Source organism: Caretta caretta, chromosome 1 (genome assembly GCF_965140235.1).
Source record: "Caretta caretta isolate rCarCar2 chromosome 1, rCarCar1.hap1, whole genome shotgun sequence".
NCBI lineage: Eukaryota > Metazoa > Chordata > Testudines > Cheloniidae > Caretta > Caretta caretta.
The window spans coordinates 276,551,782-276,578,958 of NC_134206.1; the positions used below are offsets into that span (position 1 = coordinate 276,551,782).

The following is a 27,177-nucleotide window of genomic DNA, read 5'->3' on the forward strand; positions in this document are numbered from 1 at the left end:
TTCTATTTCCAGATCACAAGTTAGGCTTAGTCTCAATGTTTGCCTGAAAGAAGACAATTGTATTTATAACTCCCCTACAAGGAGTTTGGGGTGTTACTTTATATTTTAGCACATCTAATATACAAACAAATTATAATTTGTTTCCTGTACATCAGTAATGTTCTGTTGTATCAGAGATGAGGCCTGATCTTGCTTTGATCATGATAAGCTAGTACGACAATTACGAAGCATTGACCATGTGAACTGGAGTAGCAGCAGTAAGGGAGCTGCAGTAATAGTGTTTCCGTTTTAAAACAAGTGCCTCCCCAACCTCTGATGTCACCCTTGTTTATTTCTGACCTTCTGCATCATCTTGTTTGGCTACTGTTATTTTCTGTCCCTTATGAGGTTTCTTCAAAGGACTGGGCTCAGCTTCCCAACCTAACTCCCTTGTTTATTTTCTTGGTTTGAGTATATATATAAAACAAAACAAATATGAAAGATGGTAGCAATAGTACAAATCAACAGCTAGAAAATTGAGACATTTTATAAGGGAAACTAAAGGTATCAGTATAAAATCTATGTCCAATAGACTTACAGAAAATAAGAATGAATTATTTAAATATATCAGGAACAAATAAAATCTTGGAATGGTGCAGATCCAGTACTCAAAAAGGATGGTAAAGCTGTCAATCATGGTGCAGAAAAGGCAGAAGTATACAAACATATTTCTATAATGTATTTGGAAAGAAGCATGAGGACGCATTCATATCATATTGTGACAAGGAAATACTTTATATTCTCTCAGTAACTAGAGAGGATGTCAAACAGCAGCTATTGAAGTTGAATATGTTTTATCAACAGGACTGGATAACCAGCACCCAAGAATATTGAAAGTATTGGCCAAGGAACTTTCTGAACAATTATTTTTGTTTTTAATTAACACTGGGGGAAGTTCCAGAGACCGAGGAAAAAGCTAACGTTTTGTCAATATTTAAAAATGGTAAATGGAATAATCCGTGTGACTATAGGTTGGTTAGCATGACTCTGATTGTAAGTAGGGAACTGACATCTTCTGGCCTGACTTTGAAATTTAACATTGATTCAACATGAAGAATTGTTGTTTGTTTTTGTTGTGGAAAAATATCAGTTTGGGTTTGAAAATAGCTTTTTTTTTTTGGCCTGAAACAAAAAAATCAATTATTAGCTCTGCTCTACAAATGATCCCTTCGATTTCACTGCTTCTAAATTCCTCCCACTCACATTTTTTCTCATTCTGCTATAGTCTAATTCCCCAGCTCACATTTTATTTTCTCTTCATTTTATTTTAAACAAACAGTTCTCTTTCTAATTTTTATTTCTGAGTTGACCCTATAAACACTACTTAGATGTCAGAAAGATTACAAATCTCCTTTTCATTCATGTCCTTCATTCTTTCTCTACCCGAGTTGTATTGATCCCATGTTTATTGTCTCCCGTCTGTTAATCCGCCTGACTTCTCTCACACTTTCTTTCCCTTCATTTCTGCTCCTTTCTGTTGACACCATCATCCCTATTTTCAAATTTAGCCTCACCTTTTTTCTTTTCTCTACTCTTCCCACATTCCAGATACAGTCATACAACTCTGCTGATTTTCTCCACTTTAAATTCAGTCGTTCATCTCTGAATTCAGTCTGGTTTCTTTCTAAAGAACTTTATTGTAGCCATCTGTAAGAAGTCAGGATTTGCCAACATTTAACACAGAGTGGTATATATGAGAGACTAACTTTTTCTTTGTGCTCAGACTAGGAAATAATAGTGGTAATAGTGTGATGTCAATGATTTATTCTTGAGCATCTAATTTAACATCTCTTCACGTTTCTCCTTAGTCCCTATTTGTTGGTGTTCCTCATGGTCCTTTTCTTTGTACTTGTAAATTTACAGTGCCATATACTTTATTTTTTTTAATAATAACCAGAACAATAATAATAATCTGATCCTTGCCTATCCTATGTTTTTGCAACATGATTTGCACATAGGTAAATCAGATTTGTTTGAATATGAACTATTACAAATTTCAGATCATGTGAATGAAATTTTCTCTACAAAATTATGAATACCTTCTAAACCTCTCTTCTCCTATAAATAATTTACTTAAAAGTAAAGAGTCATGAAACTGGCATGATAGAAATATAAAAATGAACTTTACAGCACATTAGAGGTGTTGGTGTAACCCATTTGTCAGTGTGCATTACGTGTCCCATCTGTTTGATCCACAGTCTGTTACAGCCCCAGTTACAGAGCCTGTTTTTTTATCTCAAGCAGTAGACACTCATTCTTTTAGCTCTGGAGGCCTCTGATTAAATCCCTAGTGCATTAGACAGTATGACACCCACCACGTAAGTGAGGTCTTGTCTAGGATTTAAACTGCGGATCTCTAATCTCAGGATGACTTTCCACTGTCCAGATGAAATATATTACCAGCTGAACACTAGGTGTTATGTGTCCTCTTCTATGCCTGATCTACAGAAATTCTGAATGTATAATACAGGCTGGCACTTTGGCTCATTCTGTGAAGACTCACACTTTTAGTTCAGGAGCTCACTAATTCAATCCCTGATGTCAGCCGAGATAACATTTATCCGACATCCACTAATACATTATTTGTCTGGTTCCTAGTGTTCTCCTTTGTGCCACTTTGCATCTCACAACTGGACGGCGACAGGTTGAAAGAGATGCAATTCACATACACGTTTACATTTTTTTTTTCTTCCTGGGATTTATACATTTATAAATATTGCTGTTTTGTGCACCAATACGCTTCGTAAAAATTACACTGAGTATGTCCAAAGTAGCTGGGGGTGTGCTTCCCAGCACGGTTAGACAAACGTGTGCTCGCTCTGCTTGAGCTAGCATGCTAAACAATAGCAGTGTGGTTACAGTGTCACTGGTGGTGGCTCAGGTCAGCTAGCCAAGTATATAGCCAGGGGTCAGGCAGGTTTGTACTCTGGTGGCCAGCTGAGCTGCCTCCTGTGCTGCCCTGGCCATACTGCTATTTTTAGAGCACTGGCTCAATCAGAGCTAGCCTGCAACTATCTACTTACACTTTGAGCACAACACGATGTGTCTCTGTAATGTATTATAATTGATCATCTGTAAATGGGCTACTGAATGTTGTTCCTAGATATTTGGAACCCAAGTTTAGTAATTTAATCTATTATCTCACATTTTTCAAGATATTACGAGTTCTGAAGACTATATTGAGATATAAGCAGGCATTTTGCATCTACTTATATAATTCATGCTTGTTGATAAATTAGGTTCGAGATGGATCCAGGAAAACTCTGTTAAGCCAGACACAACTATGCTTTTTGAGGAAATAATTAGCAAGTACACAGTAAGGGAAAAATTGCAGAATTCGGACTCAGGAAAAACTCTCATTGAAGCCATAGTCCTCTTGGAGGTGTTCAAACATTACTAAGTTTGAAGAAAAAAAAAAAAAGCTTAAAAGAACAAAATTATAAACTTTTAAGAAGTGGGACCATATATGTATAGTAAACAGCTTTGCAAAGCCATTAGCACTGCTTCAAAATACAGATGCAATGTGCATCCCTGTGCAGAGAGTAAGCGGTGCAAGTAAGCTCTGGAGGCCTATTACTTCCAAATAAGGTTTGGACTGCAGAGGAATAATAGTAGTTCAAGAAGCAAATGTTAGAGATACCTGGATGTTGAATTAGTTGGTTCTACTGCACTTATAACAAACAACTTGTTCATATTGAAGGGCATGACACAACTTCCATAGGTTTTCTGTTTTAGTTGATTTTATTTGTTTTTGTCCTCCTCCCCCCCTCACCGCTTTTTCCTAATGGATTTTTCTTGTACCTTTATTAGAGTGCATGCTTTCATATTCATGGAGTGCAATACTTCCTCCCATTGCAGTCTGCTTACTCGGGACCAAATCATGACTCTTCTATGGGGGATGAAGGAAGGAATACCACACACAGGAGGGCTAAAGATACTGGGAAAACTCAGAATTTCTACTCATGGAGTTAGCAATATGTTATTGTTTTATTTGCATTATGATAGCACTTAGGCATCCCAGTCATATATCAAGGCCCCTTTGTGTTAGGTACAATGCAAACGTATAATAAGGTCTTGCCCTGAAGAGCGTACACTCTACATATACGATGAGAGAGAACAGCTGGATGCAGCAAACAGATGGAGAGAATCACAATAAACAATACTATCATAGCTACTATATATTATATATGGTATTTGGGGGAGGTGGGAGAGGGAATGGAAGAGACAGACAGGTTTATCTCTTTGATATGTGATCAAGGTCTAGTATTATGATACTACTCAGTACAATATGAAGGGAAAATGTGGAATACCTCACAAAAGATGTGAAATCAGAGTAAGCTCAATTATCTTCCCAAGATTTTAGACTAATTTTTGATTTTCCATGTCCTCTGTGTAACCTCCACCCTTGGAGCTCCTATGAAGTCTTCAGTGGAGAAACTATCTGTCCCAATCAGTGGAACCCTGGTAGGAAGATGGCAGTGCAAACACTGTATATTCTCCCCTGATGCCTGTGCCCTTGTGTTTGTAGAGGGAGCAGTCTGTTCTTCCGTGAGCCAGCAGGTGTGAATTTACCCCATAAAGTTTGGATTTACTGTTTAATGCTCTGAAGGAATTTATTGTTTGAGTTCCCAGCTGCTAAATTATAATATTACCTGGGAGTTTCCAGAAGATAAATTAAATTCTCTGTGAGTTTTAATAAGTTTCATAATTGTGATAAGGCAATTCCAGGAGGTGTTTTATTATGTGAAAACTGTTTACCTTGTAAGTACACTGCCTACCTTTCTAACTTCTTAGGGAAGTGATTATACAAATATTGCTTCAAGAAAACCACACACCTATTTAGGATTTACTAGGTGAATACTTGTTTTATTAAATGCATTTGAGACAGACTTTATATAGATAAAATGAGGTGTCTGGAATGCCCGAGAGTTTGGGAATCAAATTCAAAGTCAAATTCAAATCAAATTCAAAGGCAAATAAAGACTGTTCCACCTGTAGCATATGCTTATCTTTAAAACTGGCTATCAGAGCATATTCTTGTTATACAGTTTATTGCAGTAACACTTAAGGGCCCCAGTTTGGAATTGGAGCCCAAGAAAATGAAAAGATGTTTTTTGCCATAAAGAGCTTAGAGTCCAAAGTACCTGATCCTGTGAAGACATGTATTTAAATTAATGGGACAGTGTGTAAAGTCAAACACATGTAAAAATTTGGAGGATGGAGCCTAACTATCTCATAAGTATTATATCCTTCCGATACTGCATTAGTGATCATTATGGGATGGGTGTGACGGGTTCCCCCCAGAGTGCCACTTGAAACTGAGGTACCACTGAGCCTGCCTGACCCACCAGCCTGGGTTTCCTTTACACTGTGCTGCTATGACAGGCTCTCGAGCCCCCTCGCACACACACACAGGTAGGGACATATCCAGCTGCAGCTATATACACACAGATGCTGAGATCAGCTCTGTATGGCAAGGCTCAGCTAAGAAATTTCCCAATACTCAAGTGTACACCCCCCTCTAGAGGATAAACCCAAAATTGTACCATCTTACACTGCATAGAGAACTATACAGCATAAGCTCATTGAAATCTGCCCCCTCCCTCAACGTGGAGGAAGATATGCACAGCTTTTCCCTCCTTCCCCCCCCCCCCCGCCCCTGTTATGAATTCCACAAACTGATTTTAGGGAAAACAAAACCAAGTTTATTAACTACAAAAGTTAGATTTTAAGTGATTTTAAGGGATAGCAAACAAATCAAAGCAGATTACCCAGCAAATAAAACAAAAATACAATCTAAGTTACAAGTAGTAATTTCTCACCCTAAATGATGTTTTAGGCAGATTGCAGAGATTTCTGAAGCCCAGCTGCTCTTGCCTGCAGCTTAAACCTTCAGCTATTTCATTCACAGACTAGACACCCTTTCAGTCTGGGTTCAATCCTTCTACTCTCATTCAGTCTTTGTTTCTTAGATATTTACAGCAGTCATCTCGGGCAGAGATTCAGTGAAGAACGAGCCATGATTATGTCACTCCCCTGCCTTAAATAAGATTTACGTATGGCAGGAACCCTTTGTCTTCCATTGTGGTTCCCACCCCCGGTCAGTGGAAAAGTACTAGTATTATTCATGGAGTCCAGTATCAGGTGACTTGATCACGTGATCTTGCAGCCATAACTCAAAGGCTGTTTGCAGCATCTCCAGGAAGGCTTTCCCGGTGAAAGATTAGCATCTTCTAAGACCTATTGTTCTTCCTAATTGGCGTTTCCAGCCAGCAATCTAGACTGATTTTATTCTGTCTAGTGGGCATTCTACCAGTGTAAACACATTTTAATAGAAAAGGAGTACTTGTGGCACCTTAGAGACTAACAAATTAATAGGTGCATAGACAATATTCCTAATTTCAGATACAAAAATAATACATGCATACAAATATGATAATCATATTCAGTAAATCATAACCTTTCCAATGATATCTCGCATGTCTTATATTGCACAAAATACATCATAATTATGCCATACTCATCATAATAATATTACTATGAAGAATATGGGGCGTAATGCCACAATGGGTTATATCAGTTCAGTGCATATATAGAAAGATTATTATGTCCAAAAGCAACAATCTTTGAAATCTTTTTGTAGCTTCTCATTTATATGTAGGTGTAAGACCCAGAAACTCCTCCCAAGTAACATGTTGAAAACTTCAAAACTTCATTATATCTGTTTATGATAAGCTTTATGTGGAAGCTCTTGCTCCATTGATACATAGATATAATCTGTTCTGTCTGTGGACAGTTCAATTATTATGAATACAAATGCAATAATGGAAGAGTTATTTCTGAAGACAAAATTTTTAATTTGTTAACTTTGCAAGTTTTTATTTTTAATCACTAGATTGGTTTTATGAATATATAATGGAGGGAGGATTTTTAGAATGCTAAAATTAACTAAAACATATGCCACAGTGGAAAAAAATAGTTAGAAAACTAAAATGTTTGCCATTCTGAGGTTGTATTATGTCACTTTCAGTGTGGCAAAGATCTTCCTAATGTGAAAATTAATCCAGGGTTCGGTATGCGTATTATGGCCCCCTTTGGCTAGTTCCTAGAAGATAGGTCTACTGTAATGCCACCAAGAGCTGGTTTTCCTTTATTTCAGATAGTAAAGGCTCATGCTTTTAATGCTGGAGGTTCTAGATTTGGTATGCAGTGATGACTCATGATGTCAGTCATTATAAAATGAAGATGGAAAGTTACTAACTTAGATCATGATGCATCCTAGCAATCAAGGGAATTCTCTTTTGAAATCCTCCATAGACTTGCAATCAACAAGTCCAATTAGACTCATGGACTCATACACTTTGAGGTCAAAAGGGACCATCATGATCATCTAGTCTGACCTCCTAATTATTATTAATGTTAAATCAGAAGTACTAGATGGGAAATTGTATACTCCAGCTTTTGGAAGTATGCTTGAAAGCATAATGGAACAAAAATGTAATTGACATTTAAATGTATTTAATAAGATATTTAGAATAAATGGAATACTATAAAAACAACTGGAATGGCTCTGTCAATATCTAAAATAGTTATTGTTAGGTAGTGGGAAGACAGAGATGACCTCTCTGACATAATTTATTACAGACAATGATAAATACAGCTTTGAATGAAACACTCTTTGGAGTGGAGGAAAGTTTAGATGATAAATTTGGGAACCATTCCTATAATTTGTAGAATAAACTTTACTAAAAATCCCCCAACAAATTATAACAAAGGAGAATTTCTAGGCTTTCAAGTTGTCAATCCAGATAGCATATGTCAGCAAAGTCCCTCTGCCATGTACATCGGATAAATCAGTCTCTACGCAAAAGAATAAATGGACACAAATCAGACATCAAGAATTGTAACATTCAAAAAACAGTAGGAGAGCACTTCAATCTCCCTGGCCTTAAAAGACTCAAAAGTCACCATTCTTCAAGAGAAAAAACCTTCAAAAAGAGACTTCAATGAGAAACTGTAGAACTGGAATTAATTTGCAAACTTGACACCATCAAATTAGGTCTGAATAAAGACTGGGAATGGCTGGGTGACTACAAAAAATAATTTTCCCTCTGTTGATACTCACACCTTCTTGTCAACTGCTGGGAATGGGCCACATCCACCTTGATTGAATTGGCCTTGTTAGCACTACAAAAGTAATTTTCCTTCTGTTGATATTCACCCTTTCTCGTCAACTGTTGGGAATGGGCCGCATCCATCCTAATTGAATTGGTCTCATTAGCACTGACCCCCGACTTGGTAAGGCAACCCCCATCTTTTCATGTGCTGTATATTTATACCTGCTTACTGTATTTTCCACTCCATGCATCTGATGAAATGGGTTATAGCCCACAAAAGCTTATGTCCAAATTAATTTGTTAGTCTCTAAGGTGCCACAAGGACTCCTCGTTGTTTTTTCTTTAATCCTCAGTATTCAAACATGTTAGGCCACAGGACAGGTATACAGCAGGTGAAGCCTTCCACAGCTTCCTCTCCTCTTCAGCTCACCCTCTGATCTCCTCCCTTTAGTTCCTGTTCCTTGCACTTATAGATTCTCCCCATCACAAAGCCAATTAGGCCAACGATTGCCACCAAGTGTCAGTAATCCTCACCAGTAACAGGTTGTTTAATTCCAACTGTGCCTGCAGCCTTCTCTGTGCTGCAGCAACCTCAGTGATCGGAGCCATAGTCAATGCTGCACAATACTATAGATATGTACCCAAAGTTGTACTAAAAATGGTGTAACATATTGCTTGAGATATAATGTGCGGTAATTCAAATAGAGCACCATAACGCATATACCTGAGAGGGCAGAGTTGAGGATGCAAAAACAAACATAACTTTGGACCAGACTGTGCCTCGCCATTATAAGCGTGTATAGGAAAGGGGGAGAGTACAAGGAGCCTTGTCCTCCAGCTCATGTGGGTTGCCAACGTGCTGAGCATATTGATAGTATCTGCACTCAGGGGAGCACACAAGGGCTTGTCCCATGTAACTTCTGGCTGAGAGATCAATCTGCACCCTGAGAAGGGGTATAATGGCAGCGGGCTGTGCATTCTGCCTCCGGGTGCTGTCTCTTCAGTACAGTATCCCCCTACACAGAGCAGTGCCTCTTAGGAACAATTGAGTCTCTTGCCATCCACCTGACTTTTAAACACTTTAGTAGCAACAACCCCAAAGCATTCAAAAATGGTAAAATTGGGTTAAAATCATATTTTAAGAAAATAATAAAATTTAGATTCTCTTTTATTTGTCTTTTGTTTTTTGACTCTTTGGGGTGCACATGGGTCAGACTTTCAAGTTTTTGTCCTGAACCATGAAGGTTAGACATTTATTTTTATTTTTTAATGAAAGCAGAGATTCTAACGTAATCAAGTGTTCCCAGTAGTTAGGGCTTTAAGGATAATTTCAATATCATGAAACTCATGCTGAAATTGTGAGAGTTGGCAACGCTGATTATTACTTGGGGTATGTGAGAGGTATGTCAGTGCAATCAGAGGTGTGACAACAGCACATTGTAGACATACCTAAACTAGTGTTGATCAATCTAGCTCACTAAAAATAGCAATGGAGCTGTGGCAGCATGGGCTGTACAAGGAACCTGTATACTTACTTGAGTGGCCACCCCATGATGCCACCCATGTTACTGTAACTTCACTGCTGTTTTTAGCAACTGAGCTTGGTATGCCTACACATACTTCTGTCATACTTCCTGTTGTATGCAGACATACCTTTAGTTGCACAACTCTTATCTTAATATAAATTTTCCTGGAATTTCTTCCTATCTAATCTAACTAATCTATCTATCTGTGTTGTATATATAGATATAAAAGGGGGTTAAAATGCTTCCAAGGTTTTCAGCTGTATTAATATAAATTTTATTGTACGAAAAGAAATTAGTCACACAATAATCTAGAAACAATACATGCACTATCTGGTGTGAGTCCCTTTAACAGCACCAGATGGAATGTTGGACTCTTTAAGTGTCTGTGGCTTTTGGAAAGGACAGTTGATATGTGAGAGGGAAATGAAGTCCAAAGCTGCCCTTTTAACTCCATCTTTACTGCTTTTATGGATGAAGTGGGACACTGGAGGCCCACAGAAGCAGTTCAGAATGTTTCCTGCAGGTTAAACCAAATAAATCCTCAGGAGGCAGCAACTGCAGAGCTAGGGTGCTACTGTTTCTGAAGTGGGAATGAGCTGCTGAGGAAGAGAAATCTTTTCCTGGGTGTAACAGGGAAGACATTGAAAAGGAGAGGGAAAGAAAATGGGAAACAGTGTACAAGAGGAGGCTGCTGTGAATGACCTAGGAGTCCAGGCCTGGAGAACTACTTTGTAGAGACCTAGGGGAAATTGTAGTCATTTGTTCTGTCACTGCTTCAGGGAAGGAACCCCACTGCTCCGACTTCGATGACAGAGAAGGGCAGGTATAAGTTCATTGTCGGTGCTGAAATGTGTTGCAGTGTCTGTAGCTTTTGAATTAGTTTTTTAAACTGCTGCTGCAGCTTGGTATTATGCATGTAAATAAGCAAACACTAACTACTCATTACTATACCTTTCTAAACAGTTTACAACAATCACTATATTATTATATTTCTTTCTTATTGGTCTGATGTGAAGATTCATTTATACTTTGTGCCCCAAAATGGTTGCCTCTTCCTACTTCCCAGTTAAGATTTCATATTGGAGTGATCGTTTGTGCTCATTTAATTTTCCAAAGTACTCAACCATATGTACTTACGAGCATGAAGCACTCTCTCTACCATAAATAACTGAAAATTAATTTTAGACTAAAAACATTTATAAATCCTGTTAGTCACTCTACACCAGGGATCGGCAACCTTTGGCATGCAGCCCGCCAAGGTAAGCCCCTTGGCAAGCTGGGACGGTTTGTTTATCTGCCACGTCCGCAGGTTCAGCCGATCGCAGCTCCCACTGCTTCCTTTGCAATATGGTCCGTGAGGATCTAGAAGAGGTGACCTTCAACATGACAAAAGGCAAAGAAAAGCTGGTGAAATCAGGAAATAAAATATGTGGATTTCTGTTTGATACCTGAGAATTATGGTTCCCCAAAACGTCTCAGGATTATCTATTCAGAAGACAGAGGCAGTTCACACTACATCACCTTCTACATTAACTCCACTAGCCTTTCATCCAGAACTCATTTATCACTGGGCACTCTCACAGAATATACATTAGTGTACCCTTCCTCCCACAGGCTCTTCAGAAAAGCCCGACAAGTCTTGAGAAATTCCTCTGGTGTTCAGATATCTAAAAAGTGACCATTTAAAAAGTGATGCAATATATAACCAGTTGTTCCACTAATGATGTACCAATGTTTGTCTCATACTTCCACTGTTCTTTTTGACCTAATCTAATTTTAATAATCCAATTTCTGTAGAATAGCCATAAAGAAAAACAAAGAAAGACTGCCATAAAAAAGGAAGGTAAAAATGAAAAGTGTATTATTATAGTGTTAAGTGTCAAACTTAAATTCACAAAGTCATTAAAGTTCAAGGTTGAGGCTGAAAGTCTAGGCTGAATGCACATGATAGAAAACACATTGCTGACATCTCTGGTTATTCATCAGAAGTAACGGTAAGAACTGAGGGAGTAGGGGACATTTTGTTTAGGATGGAGTTTCAGTGATTCTTAGGTTTTTTTGTGGGTTTAATTTAGACTATAACATTGTCATAAAGTAGTAGTAATATTTACTATAGGGAGACCTTTTCATATTTCTTTCAAAGCACTGTTCAAACATTTAACTTAATCCTCACAACACACATGTGAGGCAGATAAGTATGCATTTTATGCATAAAGAAACTCAGTCCCAGAGAGGTTAAATGATACCCCATTTACACGCAGTGAGTGAGAGGCAGAATTAAGCTTAGAACCACTGGAAGGGGCTTTCTGGCACTGAAGGTGTGTCTAGACTGAAGTAAAAGACCTCTGGCTGCCCTGGGTCAGCTGACTTTTGCTTGCAGGGCTCAAACATGGCAACGTAGACCTTCTGACTCAGGCTGGAGCACGGACTCTAAACCCTGTGAAGTGGGAGGGTCTCAGAGTCTGGGCTCCACCCCAACCTAGAACATCTACACTGCAATTTTATAGCAGCTGTTCTGTGGGTCTTTTATCACAGCATAGATGTTCCCTTATTAACTTTTAGCTCTATGGAGGAAAGTTGTGGTGTTCCTTTAAATAAACTGTATATATCTAGCCCCTTTCTTTGCAAAAATAGCACTGACAGTATAAAACTGTGTAAGCCAATTGCTGGAGTCGAAAAGGTCAAGCAACTGTGCACATTTTTTGCCTTAGGACATTTGTAGAAGCCTTCTAGCTACACACTTTTTATATAAAATTGAGCCAGTTAGTTTTGTGGTCTCTCCCAAAACATCATCTCGGTAACCTTCCAAATCCAGAGGCCTGTCCTGTGCATAGTATAGTGATTTTGATGGGACAAGATTTGGTTTCATTTCAGCATGCACACACATTCATGCACACACAAAAAAATGGTCAGGATCCCTCTGTATGGAATGGTAAACTGTATTATCCACTATACTGTTCATCCACATACCCTATTTAAATTAACCTTAGCCATACCTGGCAGATCATGAAAAGATCTTATGTTGAACACATGTGGTGTCTATAAACAAGCTCTGTAGCCAGTCCATATCTAGTACTGAGACATGACACCCTCAGAATTTTAAGGCAAGGGCTCACTTGCTTATACAATAACTAGGAACTTGGTCCTCTTTTGGTACAAAATAGTGTGTTCACTCACGTTGTGCTCTGCTTTGGTAATTTCAGGGATTTTCTTTTAAATCTTTGAAGACAGACAAAACAAGGGTGCTGGCTCAATATTTCAGATTTAATTCATTCATGACCTGATGCCATGTAAGCGTACAGTGCCACTTTTGGTCAACAGAATTACACACTGTGTACTTAGGGTAATCCCATATAGTACTTTGTGTTATTCACTCTTGTCTGGTGGCAATTTTGCTCCTGAAATTTTTAAATACACGAGCACTCACATAAAACTGTCTAAATGTTCGCTTTGGGTATTGCTAACAATCACAATGTCAACAACACAGTCTGTAATGCTTTTTTTTACATTTTGCATGAGGCAAAATCTTTACAAACAAGTAGTTAAATTCATTTAGAGGAATTCTGTGCCTATATGGCATTTCTTCTCCAAGTATAAGATTGCTTCCTAGAAGAAAAAAGTCAGTTTGTCATTCACATTGGGAATACTATCATTATCTAGGAGTCAACTCCCCCAGGATCAGGCCTCAAAACTGGAAATTCATACTGCTGTCTTAGTTGTAAGAAATTAGATTAATACTATTATGTTTCTGAAATGTTTATTTCTTACTTTTGTTGCCTAGTACTACCTACTAAGTGTGCCCCCAATGTAGTCATGTTGGTGACCTAAGAAGCTAGGAACAAATACTATTTTGTTCCTCTCTAAAATATAATTTTACATGGAGTTGGAAAATATAATTTCATTCAATATTTTTGTGGCATCTTTTGCCTTTCATCTTTCTTCTTTTAGACTGTTGTATCAAATAATAGAACATGTGATAACCAGAACAAATAGAAGAAACTGAAGTTCAGGAAAAGGTTCCTAGATACAAATTCCAGGTCTACTGAAGATTCCAAAGTATTAAAATTATATCCATCCTACATTAGTGACATCAGTGACAACAGACAAATCCTGCTCATTTGACTCATGCAACTAGTCCCATTTAAGTCAATGAGACTGTGTTGATGAATAAAGCAAATAAGATTTATCCCAGAATGTGCAGTGAATCTTATATTTCCTATAATTCTTTTCTGAGAATAACATCAGTTAAATCACCTGTCTTTTTAAGTTTCCTGCAAAATAATCCTCTGTCAATATCTCCTGAAAAGAGAAATGTATTTCACACAATCAACTCTTATCCCCATGTCCTTTCTCTCCATGTAGTTCTGTAATATATGCAGCATGACATCTCACCTCCCACAGGCTCTTCAGTGAATCCAAACCTGATCTAAGAAGTTTTTGCAGAGTCCAGAAGTCAAGAATATTGAAAAAAAAAACCCTTTAAAATGACAACTTCAATAAGAAACTAGCTTCAGTTGCTAAATGAAAAAGGCATTGATGCAAGAATTGCAAGGTGCTGTCAACACACTATAACAATTTACTTCTCTGCATTTAATCTGTAAGAAAGATGAAAGAGAGATGCACTGGAATTTCTCACATATACAAAGAAGTGCCTTCTGAAGACCCAGTACTGAAAATCAGCTAATGCTCGCTGAAGTCCAAATCCAAATCCAATTAGACTAAAATTTGGTCCCAATTATTGATTCCAAAATTCCATGTTCTGCTTCAGGGTTTTTTGTGACATGATAAATAATTTTGGGAGAAATATGCTATCACGAGCTTAAAATTTAACAGGCAAATAAATGATGAGCTGATTTTTAAAATGTTGTATATTGAAATGTAAATAATTTCATATTCTGTTCCTCTCTGGGTGCCTTAATTCTTTAAAAAGAAAATTAAAGGTTGCTTTTCACTTTCGTTGGGGTGGTTGGCCAAATTCTGCTGTCACTTACAAAGTTTCAACTTCATTAATTTTAACAGTACTTCATTGGTGCGAATGAGTGCAGTTTCTCCCCACCTCTCCTCCACAGTATTTATAATGGGATACAAACCTCTAAAAGTTCATTCCTTTTGGGAAATGTCATATCTGTGAATTTTGAGCGGGCTGACATTCCTTGAAACAGGTTCTCCCATCTCTAGTGGATTACAGACATGGTTTAAAAGCCCATTATTAAATATAGCCAGTTTCATCTTATCTGATCCATGAAAATACTGTTTTTGACCATAAAATAGCTGTTTTTATAGTTATAACAGAAGTTACTTTCAGCACTGGCCCAAGATAACAATAGCACTATTGTGTTTTAATACAAGATAACATTTTGTCATCACTGTGTGCAATGCATAGAAATAATTATATCTGAACATAGCATCTAGAAGTCTTTTTATTTTTTGGTGAAATAATCTCATTCACATTGTTCATGATTAAGATATGGAACCCATATCTAATTAATGTGGGGAACAAACAATGGTGATAGATAATTTTATATGTACACCTGCTAAAACTGAAAAATCAGATTTTCTTTGTCAGATACACAGAGACTTGCATGTAATTCCCAACATAACTTGGAGTTGGACTGTGATAAACACTTATTTTGCTGATATTAAAAGTGAAGGTTTATTATCAGTAAGTAAAAGGGAAAAAGAAAACAAACAGGTTATGAAAAAATGTCCCCAGTCAAAGCAGGCCTACTACAAAATGTTACTGCAATTAGACACGTTCATATAAACTGTAGACGTAATTTTATTGTCTGCTTGCACTGTGTTACAGTAACATATACACTGTATGTGGAAAGTGTGTGCAAGGCCCTGTGTGCCACCTAGGCCCCATGGTGATGCTCTTGGAGGGTAGGGCGGAAGGTGGTCGTAGGCATACCAAACACAAAGGAAGATCTCCATACTGCTAATGCATACAGACATGGATTCTGTGCTGGTCCTAAATAGCCTGATGAAAAGTAGAGTATGCTCATTGAATTGGGAAAATGGTCCAAACCCCACAGATGGACAACAACAAATGGTATGCTGGAACAACAACTGCAGAGGGGCTGCATGGCAACACTATGTTCTGCTCGCTGATATGTGGGTGGTGAATTCTGTCTCCTCAACACCTTGAAGTTCCCTACACAAAGTGCAATTATTCAGGCTTTGTGTGGGGGGAAGAGCAGGGGAGACTTTTTTCTCATGTATATAGAAGGGTCACAATTACTTTTCACATTGGGAAAGTGGATTCCCGAGAAGGTGGGTCTCTAGCTTTGAAAACTGAAGCACTTCAAATTCCAAATTAAGTGAACTTGAATATTTTGGGGGTCTGAAAATATTTCTCTAACTTGTTAGTGTTGATTTTCAATAACTCTTTGAACACTGGAGAAGTTCCAGAGGACTAGAAGAAAGCTAATGTGTCAATATTTTAAAAAGGTAAACAGAGTGATCCAGGTAATTATAGACCTGTCAGCCTGACACCAGTCTGGGGCAAAATAGTGGAATGACTGATATGTGACTCAGTTAATAAAGAATGAAAGGAGAATAATAAAATGAATGCTAGTCAGGGAGCTGACACCCAGATTAGCACAAGCAAGTTTCCTTATACTGGAGGCAGGGTTGTGTAACAATGTGACTCACTATCCTGAGAATCATCATATAGGTCTCAAAATTTAATTGTAACTGGGGGGTCATCATTGAGTGGGTGTGCTTCTAGAGGAGTCCCAAGGGGATTGGTTCTTGGACTTAAGATATTTTTTGTATTCAGTGACCTGGAAGAAAACATAAAATCATTATTGATAAAGTTTGCAGATGACACAAAGATCTGGTGAGCAGAAAATAATTAAGAGGGCAGTTCACCGTTACAGAGTGATCTGGATCACATGATAAGCTAGGTGCAAGAATATGGTATATGTTTCAATAGATCTAGGAACAAAGAATGGGATGGGTATGCTATCCTGGGAAGCAGTGACTCTAAAAATAAGGCTTGCAGGTCAAAGTGGATGTTCGACTGAACGTAAGCTCCCAGTGTAACACTGTGACCAAAAGAGCTAATGTGATCCTTTGAGGTATAAACAATGGAATATAGAATAGGAGTAGGGAGGTTATATCACCTCTGTATTTGGCCCCTGTGTGACCATTATTGGAATATTGTGTCCAGTTCTGGTGTCCACAATTCGAGAAGGATGTTGAAGGCTGGAAAGGGTTAGAAAACATACTTTATGATGAAAGATTCAAGAAAATCCATATATTTAGCTTAACAAAACAAACATTGGGGGGAAAATATGATAAGGGGTTATTCACTCTAGCAGACAAAGATATAACTCGATCCAATGGCTGTTGAATCTAGACAAATTCAGACTGGAAATAGGTACACATTTTTAACAGTCAAGGTTATTAACCATTGGAATTACTTACCAAGGGTTGTGGTGGATTCTCCATCATTGTAAATGTTTATATCAAGATTGGATTGTTTAAAAAAAATATATATACTCAAACAGGAATTAATTCAGGGAAATCTTATGGCCTGTGTTATGCAGGAAATCTGATGATCACAATGATCCCTTTGGGCCTTATTTTTTAATTGTTGTGCATTTCTGTATTCTTTGGGTTCATCCAGATGGCACAAGGACCCAGACAATGTGAAAAGCTCTTTCCTATATTCCTTGTATAGTTGAAACCATATACTTTAAATAATAAACACATGCACACATGATAGTAATCAGTGTAGCAGCTCTGATACTTCCATAATTAGTGTTTCATTGTCACAGCACTTTGTTTTTGTTTAAATGGAAATTTTATGTCAGTGAGTAGGGAAATATCATTCACCTTTTCTACCCATTTTAGAATGTATTGTATTACTGGCAGATTCCCAGTTCAACACAGAGAGATAGTGAAGTGAAAAATCTCATACATTTTCCTCATGTAGTACACATGTACTCCAAAGAAATGGGTCATAAAGTTTTTAATGAATCTCATCTTTAGTTACAAACCTTTACAGTTAATGTCCCTTGTTGCTTGAAAACTGTATTATTAATGCATTATGTCGGAAGTATAATCCCTTCCTGGCTTTTGAACAAATTATTCACTGAAGGGAATGAATTAAAACATTGCTGGGGGGGAAAATCTGCTCTATAAGCTGCCCGGATGTCTGATGCATTACACCTGATTAATAGGGCTATCTATAGCACTGAAAACTTTAGGCTATGTTGTTAGACATGGTTTTGTTTCATTTTCAGCAGGTCAGTCTACCACCTCAACTATAGTACAGTTATCCATTACTGCCAGTGATTGTGTTGACCCTTAGGAAAGACAGCTGCTGACATCCAAAGGAGGAGATGACCTGTTCATAATCTAATGGAAATGTCTTTTCCCCACTTCACACATAAATTAAGAAAAAAGTCAAAATAAAGGTGGCTGAGGCAGGCAGACATCTGATAAAGGTCAAACTTTCAGAGATTTTTTTTACTACAAATCTGGCGAAAGCAATTACCATGTATTTTTTTTAATATCGTCTACTCAATGACAGATGCCCAGGCTTCCTCTGTGACCAAGCTTCTTGTGTAAGGGAGTGTTATTGTAAAATGTCAAAAGAGAGATGAATAATGGAGCAGAATAGCAAACTGTTCATATTTGTATTTTGGATAAAAAGTTTACACATTCCAGCATTAAATTTGGTCAAAAAAATAAAGATATCCAGGGAGGCTTTTTCTTTACACAGGGTAGCATTTACTAATTGTCTGCAAAATGTTTTAAATCAGTATTTTTTTCCAAACAGACTGGGACATATGGACACATCTATCACTTAAAATGTAGTAGTTATTTTTTCTGACCTGCTTCCCCTACAAACACACTGTTCCTTCTAAATCTCTGACAGGAACTGTTTGATAGAAATTCTCCACCAAAAAGGGTTTCCTATAAAGTTTTATTAATATGCAGAGCTGGTTGAAAAACAAATATCCCATGGGACATTCTTAGATTTCAAAATTTTGTTTTGTCCCAAATCAGGACAAAAATTAGATATCTCTGATTTATTTATTTATTTGCAAACTAGAGCAGAATGGGAAAATTTTGACTAAAAAAACTGTTTTTTTTTTTTAAATGCTGAGTTGAAAGTGGACATTTTCCTGGAAATGAACAAGTTTCAATGAAACTCTTTTCAGGGGAAAGGGGAAGAGAGATAAAGAAAAGCATATTGCCTTGTGATTAGGGCTCTCAACTAGGATATGAGAGACCAAGGCTCAAGTCCTTGCTCTACCTGAGTCACACTCTCAATCTCTCCTGTTGGAGCTTAAATAATTAAATGTTCAGTGACGCAGAGAGATTGACTCAATAGCCTGGTGCTTAGGGCACTCATCAAGTCCCTGCAGTTACTTGAAGCTCCGTTTCCTACTTGCCAGCTGAGTGCCCTGTCCACTGGGCTATTCAATATTGTGGGCTTTCTCTCTTTCAAGAGAGATTTTTTATGAAAATTTCTAAAAGGTCTCAGTTTTGTTCCAGTAGAGAATGAAAACCAATTCTGAAACCCCAAACATGTTTTTGAAATGAAGTTCTTTTTCTGGCCAGTCCTAGTTTCAATCTTGATTCGATATGATCAAAATATCTTATAATATATAACCAAAACAATAATGTCAAAATGAGAAACAAGTTGGGTGAAGTAATATCTTTTATTGGACCAACTTCTGTTGGTGAGAGAAGTTGGTCCAAGATATTCCCTCACCTACCTTGTCTCTCTAACATCCTGGGATAGACACAGGTATAACCATGTTACACATAATGTCAAAAATGAAACATTTCAATCTTATCTAAATAAACTGTGCAATAATTCCCTGCAGAATCAACATTTTCTGATGGAAAAATGTTCTGTCAGACGTTTTCTTTTTTTACCATCTCTACTAATATGTGACTATAGAGTGGGGACAGAACAAGGTCTTTATTCTACAAGGTGCTGTAAAGGTTACTGTATAATGGTGCCTGCCAGCCAGTTATATCCAAGAGCTCTTGATTTCATTTGAAACAATGACAAATGAAAATGTTAACTCTTGTGACAATGGGAAAAGGCAACGGCATGATTGTGACATCCAGGAAGAATGCCCATTTCTCTGTTGTACTGTTCATATGCCATTTCTTACTGTAGGTTCTAGTGGTATTCTGGGGAGAGGTATTGATAAATCCCAGCTTCTCCCTCTAAGTGCAAAAATACATAAAGCCAGATTATGATCTTCCTCTAAGCAGGTTCATAAAGGAACTTTGTGCAAGCAGTCTTCTTCCCTTTTGCATGGCCTACATCAGGGCAAATGACAATATCAGCCCCCTCAGTAGTCCCATCCCCACCCCCCACTTCACCAGTATGGGGAGCAAGGCAGATGCACCACTGTGATTCTCCATAGCAGCCTTTAAATCACAATCTAGCTCTTAATAGTTAACACTGTTTTATGGGACTAGCAACTTCTCTATGCTCTCTAAAGCATCTTGTTTGGTCCAAGACTAGAGGCTTGGCTGTATACCAAGAATGAGTTCCTTTCGTTATGTTGTAATCACTAGCAAGGAAAAGTCTCCATATTTTGCTTGTTGGTGAGTGAATTAGATGACATCAAATAAGAACTTTATAGTGTCAACATGTGCCCCTCCCCCCTAAAAACCCCTCCACCTAGAAAAGCTCCTCAACTCTGTGCCCAAAATGTAAACCTTTTTTGAATTCCAAAAATATTCAGTTAAGTTTTCCTCAATTTTGTACATAGGTTTTCCCCTTTCTATCCTTTCCACCCACAGCCTCCAGATATAACCAGATACAAAATACAAAAGAGGGTAGGGGCTGTGGATGTCCCATGGTGGTGGGAGGATGTTGAGAGAGAAGGTATGTAAGGGGAAGACTTATCATGTCCCACTCTCCACGAAACCTCGCATATAAGTCCCAGGGACCCCAAATTCTGGTTGCATTATACACTAAATGACACTGAATCCAAAGCATTTCAGTTCACCTTGTTGTAAATGGCACCAATCTGTATTACAATATATTAGCTTACTGCAGTGGCTCACTACTACTCTACAGCTGAACAGGAAACTTTGAATGATAACCAGAGAACAACCTTCTAAAAAGCAGTGAAGTTATGGTCTGCAGACCGAATAATGCCATGTTTATTCCTCTGGGTCCATGTTTTAATATGGATTACTGTATCCACCTCTATTTTTTACTAGGAGGTCAAAGAAAAAATATTTGTCCCATTAACCTTGGATATTGCATGCGCACACACACACCCGCACACACACCACTTTCATTTTCAGCTAGCAGCAAAAAATGGACCTTAAGGTACATTATAAAGCAGAATATAAGATTTTAATTTGGTGAAATAAATTTATAGGATGTTATAAATGCCATTCCTTATATTTTTTGTAAACATTAAAATTACATCTCTCATTTTAGATATTTTGGGTCACTGTATTGTTAAATGGATTTTTTAAGGGGTGACAGTAATAATGGATAGGATATATTATATACATTGTTCCTTAGTTCTGTTGCATTTCCCTGACATGACTGAATTCTTGGTCTTTTTTTTGCTTTATAATTGCTGAAATCCTATCCACATGAATGTTTATACTTGCATATTAATTTGTAGATAACGCTAGTTATTTGGAGAGCAGCATGCTAAGAAAGGCTTCGGGCTAATTATTTCTCTCATCAAATCTACATGCATCTCCTGATCCCTTCAGACACCACAAGTTCACATTTTCTTGGTGGAGTTAGTAACCACTGATAAACATTCACAAGCTAGCTGAGGACAGTTCCCCGAGGACTCAGTCAATTCACAGACTTTCTGTTTGTCAAGTTTGACTTTGCTGATACTAATAAGAATTCAAGCTCTTAGCACTGGTAAACGTTTAAATAGTGATACCTGTCTAACTTAGACCCGTATGTCAAAGTGAACCAAGATAATTTTTATACAGAACAATTATGTATATTAAAAAGAAATAATAATCCATTGTATAGGTCTGACAGTGATGTCTCATGAGTACAGTTCTTATTTTCTTGCATCACAGTAGTCTAAACAGTGGAGTATTTATGCAATAATTAGTGCTTGTAACTCAATTGTGCCTGATAAAATCTGCAGCTGAATTGTAAAAGAATGTAAGGGTAAGTCTACAGTGTAATAACAAGCCTGTGGCACCGAGTCTGAGCCTGCATCACCTGACTCGGCTTGCCAGGCTTGGGCTGTGGGGCTATAAAATTGCAGTGTAGACATTTGGGGCTCAGGCTAGAGCCTGGTTTTTGAGATCCCGCAAGATCTGTTATAGCCCTGCAGCACAGAACAGCTGCCCCAGGCCAGCTACAGCCATGCCATGGGCCTTTTATCATGGCATAGACATACCCTAAGGGGCTTATGCTAAACTTCAGTTCATGCTGTTTCAGTAATGCATTCTGATTAGAATTTCACAAATTTTGGCTCAACATTACAGAGTACTATTAATCAGCCTTTAGGTAAGTTTGGATTACATTTGCAAATGTGTTGCATTCTTTCTATTTTTATTTTTTTATTTTATTTTTTGCATTAACAAAAACATCATAATTGCACAAGATAATTTCTCAGTACCTGGACACCTGTGAAAATATCAAGACAGCTCTTTGCTTTGTATTTCAAATTTCAAGCTGGGTTGGTTAGGAATGGTCATCTGTCTAAAATCCCTGGGTCGGCGGGGGTCCTGCATGTGGAAGACTTTCAGAGTATAGTTCATTTATAGATTTTTATTTTGATTTTTCTGTGGTTTAAGTCTGTGTAGTGTTTAGGGTTTCCACTTTAAAAAATAAAGGCCTGTTGAAGTTTGTTAGTACCTTGCCTAGCTACTACAACAGGCTGGACATTGGTAAGTGGAGAAGAATAGCCATTGTTACAAGTAGCACATTGCTAACTGTTCAAAGAGACAATACAGCTTGTTGATTTCCCCCCACCACCATTAAATAAGGCGGTAGACAGCAATAATCATAATAGATCAGAGCAGGAGACCCCAGTGTCATATCTCCAACAGACAGTAGCAGGTTGTATCATAAATAAATGTTACAGAGTGTATTAAATGAAGCAGCACCAGCAGCTGCAAACACAGCCATGTATAGCAGAGGGATATTTTTGCTGCAGTGGCAGTTGATCACATAATTCCCTTAAAACTGTTCATTTTGTATGAGTAAACCTGTGGTGTTTAAACATTATTTCAGTCCTAACTCTCTTACCTGCTCTAGTAACACTCACATGAGTTTTGTACTTTGGATAGAAAAGTTTGATCTTCTTGACGTGATATTATTTATTCTACCTCCTGCTATAGTTCCAGAGGGAATCTCTCTGCACATGGAAAATCACATTTGAAATTAACAAGTTTCAGTTTGGCAGAAAGAGACTCAAGACAGGCTTAGTACAAAAGTAGATTGTTAATGTGTATCATATATTTTAAGTATTAAGTAAAATAACATTAGAAGCCAAGGATAAATAAATATAATGGGGGAGAAGCACTTCAGATCATGTAACCATATTGAAAGATAAGTGTGGATTGCACAGTTATTTAAAGTCTGATACCTTGTGCTTTAGTCTACGTGTTAATTTGAGTGGTTCTTCAGAAACACAGAGGAAATAAATGATAGCCATAATTTTTAAAGTTAAGTTTTGATTTATTTTTAGTTTAGAGAACAAGGTAAAATCTATTACATAAAACTCCATTACAGCACAGCATGATAGCACCAGCTACTTCTATTTACCAAGTCACTTTTAGTATAATTCGATTTGACATAAAGACACATATTTATTATCTTGCCTCTGCCTCCCAGTCTGAATTTCTTCCTTAATGGATTCAACGGCAGCAGCCGTTCGTTGTGCCCCAAATGCAAGAATTGATCAGTCTGTTCTTCAGATTCCCAGTGGGACTGACCTTAGCTAAAGAGAGCATAGCAGTTCTGCGGAGACAATGAAGGGCTCAGTTTCATTGCTGGATGGATCCATACAAGTGCATGTTTCTGTAACCTGACTGATCTGTCAATTTAGATCAGTGATACCAGAAGGGCAAGACTATCAAGTAAATTACGAAGATATCCTCGGGCCACAAATTTATCTTACTGCCTAGCACATATGGCTAATGACGTGGTAATTCAGCTATGGAGAAGTAAGGACATGGCACGTGGACCTGACAGACACAACTATCCATGGAGAGGCATTTCTAATTCATTCTTAAATTAAACACACTTTTTTTTCTTTTTGGTTAATGGTAAAGATTATAGACCTATTCTGAATGGGCTAGATGAGAATTCTCCCACCTGACACACTTCAGCAGTGCTAATTGATTTTTTTTTTCAGAAGCACCTAAGTGACTTAAGAGCCTACGACCTGATCTATTCTACCTAAGTCAACCTAACTCTGTAAGCATCTACACTAAAATGTGGCTCCCACCAAAATAACTCACCCACTACACTGACTTAATAACTCCACCTCTGCGAGAGATGTAGCGCTTAAGACGATACAGTTAGTCAAGGCAGTGTTAGTGTAGACACTGCCTTGCTTACATTGACTGTTGCTACCTGTGATGGTGTGAACTCACCCTGCACTGGACAGCAAAGGGTTAACCCCTCCTTGTGGGCTGTGGAAGCCCTGACCCCGCGGCTCTACTAGGCATGCTCCAAGTGCAGTACCAGTATAAGAGCAAGCAGATCAGCTCAGTCGGGGCTGATTGCCAGAGTGAAAGGATGTTTGTCACAGGCTCCAGCCTCGGAGTTGCTGGAGACCCCGACTGTGTTAGCCAGAGGTGCCGAGACCCTGGCAGATGTCCCAGTACCTATCGACACCCCATGGACTTTGGAGCCACCGGGAACAGCCCAGGTAGAGAAACCTGGGAACCCTGAAGCCACCCAGACCATGGATGCAGAAGTCATGGAAGGAAGTAGCCCAGGGGAGAGACTAGGCATAGTCCTGAGCGTAGTTGCGTGTTGTGACTGGATCCCAGCTGACACAATGGCAAATGCACTTGCAGTTATCAGGGCCCTGGGCTGGGACCCAGTGGAGCACCAAGGGTCCAGGTCCCCCTATCCCAGTTGCCACCTGCCTCTTGGTTGCAGCCCACCATCCTATTGACTCTGGCCATTAGATCCTACTGCTCTGCGAATCAGGTCCACCTTATTGATTCCGGCTACTAGGCCCTCCTGCCCTGGGAATCTGGACCACCCCATTGACTCCAGCCACTAGGCCTTGCCACTCGGGGAATCAGGGTAACCCATTGACTCTGGCCACTAGTTCTTGCTGCCCTGTGGCCAAGGGTAACCCTATTGATTCTCATCCTTAGGTCTCATTGCCTCGAGGTAAAGGACAGTTTGAGGGACAAAGTGAATTCACCCCACACTGGATGGGAACCCCCACCCTGTCATACTGCTTTTCAGAATCTGTTCCACAATGCCCCCACTGGCAGTTAAATCAGGGCAAGTTCTCCTGGTGAGTACGCACACTGCCGACACAAACAACATAGTGTGGACGTATAAAACTGATTCAATTACTGTGGTGGCTGTACATCGACTTTACTTAGGTTTAGTTAATAGTGTAGTGTAGATTTGTCCTCTCTCTATTTCAAAAGTGACTTGGAAACCTCTGTCTGACTAAAAGTCAATGGGTGTCAGGCTCCTGTGTCACTTAGGCACTTTTGAAAATTTTACCCATCATGACTAATTTTCCTTTTATCTGCAATTAATATGATGTAGAGTTTTTTGTCAGCAAAAATGTCCTGTGCATTCACACATTTAAATTTCAGGAATTTGTATCTCAGTGTGCTTACTTTCCTAAGCATAAATAACTTTTGATTTAGAAGTTCAATGCTTGAAAGTTGAAAATGGTGATTAACAGCTTTTTGCCTTATCTTACTTAAACAGGGAGTTCATCAAAGGCAGTCAGTTTCAAAAATACTTTTATTTGTTTGCCACCTTAAATAAGGATAATGATTTCCTCCAGATCTCTGTACAGCTAAGCAAAGATGCATTTATTTAATCATGACAATACACTATAGATACGTGTTTATAGATGTATCATTACTTGAAATCATTTGAAGGGCTCTAGTCCTCACATTCCACTTTTCCAGTGATATAGTACTTATTTACTTACCTCACAGAGGTGTTGTAAAGATAAGTTAGTTGGTGTTTATGCAGCACTTGGAAGACTTAGTCGAATATAAATTCTAAATATTAGTTGTTGTGCTAGGCTGAAAACTAGAAGCTGCATGGATTTGCATGCTCAGAGCTTACTGATAGTGTTAAATATAGATATGACAGACTCACATATGAATTATTCATATAATAACTTCTCTCCTTATTTTTATTTGGGGGTCAGAGAGAGAGAATTAACATAACCACCCTTAGTGGACTTTTTAGGAAAGGGGTAGGGACTATCTTTTGGCTTATTTCAGAGATGGATCTAAATGAGTCCAGAGGGAGTCTAAGTTGTTTTAATGTAAACCTTCTTCTAGTGTCAGTTTAGACCTTCTCTACACACTCTACTCCTGGGGAATTTTGCGTCACTGCATGTGTGCAGAATTCATGTCCCCCGGAGATTTCTTTGCTTCCCTGAAGAAAAATGACTTTTGACGGGAAAGCAAAGGGAAGCTGCAAGAGTGTTCATGAGCCCCTCCCCGGCAGCACAGGCAGGTTGGCTCGTGTGCCTAGAGCAACCAGTAGAGATGTAAATCACTGCCGGGAGGTGGGGGGCTGGGCAGTCATGCAAGTGAGAGGGAGAGAGAGAGAGACAATCTGTCCCTCTCGCTCGCTATTGGAGAAAGCTTGGTGTGGAGGGGCAGGGCTTCAGGGTGTTTCTGAGAAGGTAGACATGGAGGAGGCTCTGTCCCCTCAGGCAGAGCAGAACGCAGCAGCCTGCCCACTTAGTGAATTGTTCCCATTGTCTTTGTAAATTCCTGCAGGAGTATAAAACAGGTGTAATTGTTTTAAGACTCCTTTACATTGCCAGAGGGGTGTAAAGGATGGTATGGCCTTATAAATGCTTATGGTGCTTTCATGATTAGAACTCGTCTAAATTTTTGGACTGAAAAAAATTCCTATCAAAATATGCTCCATGAACTGTTTGCTACTGACTTTTCTGGAGATGGTCAGTAGCCAATATAGATTGTGAGTTTGATTCCCCAGCCCTCACTTGCTCTTCAGTTGTTATGGTATAACACTGAGCATATGGCTGCATATATTTGTTGATTAATAACTAGAAATAAAGGGTCAAACCTAGCTACGTTACTATTAGGCAAGGGGGTTTGGGGATTTCCTCCAATGCTCCCCACTTGCATTTTCCATCCATTGTATTGTACTTTAAATAAAGTAGTTGAATAATTACTCCAAATAATTGAAACCAGAGTGATTATATTGCATTATTTTATCAAATAAAATTTGCATAATTTTAACATATTGTGCACAGAATTTTTAATTTTTTTGGTGCAAAATGTTTAAATTTTTGGTGCAGAATTTCCCT

General features: G+C 38.4%; 1 protein-coding gene across 10 annotated transcripts in view; it reads left to right on the forward strand.

The window, feature by feature from the left end:
- MGAT4C (MGAT4 family member C) overlaps positions 1-27,177 on the forward strand; it is a 687,109-nt gene that overhangs the window by 467,782 nt on the left and 192,150 nt on the right. The window lies entirely within an intron of this gene.